The sequence below is a fragment of the Octopus bimaculoides genome, chromosome 10 (genome assembly GCF_001194135.2).
Source record: "Octopus bimaculoides isolate UCB-OBI-ISO-001 chromosome 10, ASM119413v2, whole genome shotgun sequence".
Taxonomy (NCBI): Eukaryota; Metazoa; Mollusca; class Cephalopoda; order Octopoda; family Octopodidae; genus Octopus; species Octopus bimaculoides.
The window spans coordinates 57848539-57850610 of NC_068990.1; positions in this window are offsets into that span (position 1 = coordinate 57848539).

Below are 2072 nucleotides of genomic sequence, written 5' to 3' on the forward strand. Positions count from 1 at the left end.
CAAGCACAAACACACACAGATAGAGAGAAAGAGAGAGACGGGGAGAAAAGCAGTTGCAGGAAGGGGATGCGTTGTGAGTTGAAGGTAACAAGATGATTCAAATTCGAAAGATAGTGATGATGATGATGATGATGATGATGATGATGATGATGATGATGATGAGTGCAGTGGTGGTGTTCGTAGTGGTAGTGGTAGTGGGTGATAGTGGCGATGTTGAAAATGGTGGTTCTGCTGGTGAATGTCAACTTAATGCTAGTGATGGTGGTGAAAAGGTTTAGTGATGCTCCGGCTTGGAGGCTGATGATGGCAACGACGCTGCTAGACAATCGTGGTGGTTTTGTTGGTGCTGGTGTCAGCATTTACTATTGGCAGTGAATATATTGGTAGTATAGGTTGCAGTGGTGGAAACGGCAACAATGGTGATGGTGGGGGATGTTGATATTGTTTTTGGTGGTAGAAGTGGTAGAGGCAAAGTGAACGTTGTTATTGATGTCATTGGTGGTGCTGTTGTTGTTGTTGTTGTTGTTGGAGTTGTTGTTATTATTGTTGTTGTTGTTGTTGTTGTTGTAGTGGTTGGTGGTGGTGGTGGCGATTTTAAAGATAGCTGTGTTCGTGGTATGTAGAGTGCAAAAAAAAAAACAATTAAAAATGTAAAAAAAAAAGAAAAATAACGAAAGAGAAAAACTGAACGGAGAGTGGAATGCATGAGTGCGTGTGTATGTAAATATATATACATACATATATATATATATATATATATATATATATATACATATATATATAAATTATGGCTGTATAATTTATATATATGTATATAAGTGTATATATACACACAGAGACAGTGAGAAAATGGATATATGTATATACATATATAGACACGTATTTATATGTATATATAGATGTTTACATATATATATATATATATGTGTGAGTGTGTGTATATTTATATGTGTATATATGTATGTGTGCTTGTATATATATGTGTGTATATATTTATATGTATGCATGTATGTATGCATGCTCACACTCAGTGGGAGAGGGTGTGAGAAACAGAGAAATACGAATGGATTGACGAACGGGCAGACGGACGGACGGACGGACGGACGGACAGACAGACAGACAGGCAGACGAGGGAGTAGGGTAGGAATGAGGGAGCTAGAGAAAAACTCTGGGTTTGGGGTTGAAGACTGGTAAGGTGTTAGTGATTCATTACTGATGAGAATACTAATAAGTCATACAGCAGTTACAGTGGCTGCAGCTGAAGACTGATGTAGTAAAATGTTATAGCACTAAAGCAGCATTAGTAAGAACAACAACAACAACAATGGCAGCAACAACTACAACAACTACTACAGTACAGTAATTGCAGACACAAATAGCAACAGCAACAGCAGCAAACAACTAATGCTACCTTAATGGTAGCACCAGTATTTATTTATTCTAACAGATCACTACATTCTTCAGCGGCGGCACAGATACTACCGCCACATCCGCTTGCCTGCAGCGCTCGTTCTTTGTGAGCTGACCCAAACCATCTCGCCACGAATTAGTAGTAAAACTACTACTACTACTACTACTACTACTACTACTACTACTACTACTACTACTGCTGCTGCTGCTGCTGCTGCTGCTGCTGCTGCTGCTACTACTACTACTACTACTACTACTAAGAATAATAATAATAATAATAATAATTACAATTATAATAATTATAATGATGATGATGTTTTTATTTGCACCAGGACGAATAATAATAATAATAATAATAATAATAATAATAATAATAATAATAATAATAATGATAATAATAATAATAATAATAATAATAATAATAATAATAATAATAATAATAATAATAATGTGGAGATCGACAAGAAACAATAAATCATATTATCTCTGGCTGCCCAGTCCTGGCTAAGAAGGAATATATCCACAGACACGACAGAGCTGGGACCTATATACACTGGAAGCTATGCCAACATTATGGAATAGCAACAGAAAAAAGATGGTATAAACACACGCCAGAAAAGGTCACAGAAAACGAGAAAGCAACCATACTCTGGGATATGCCA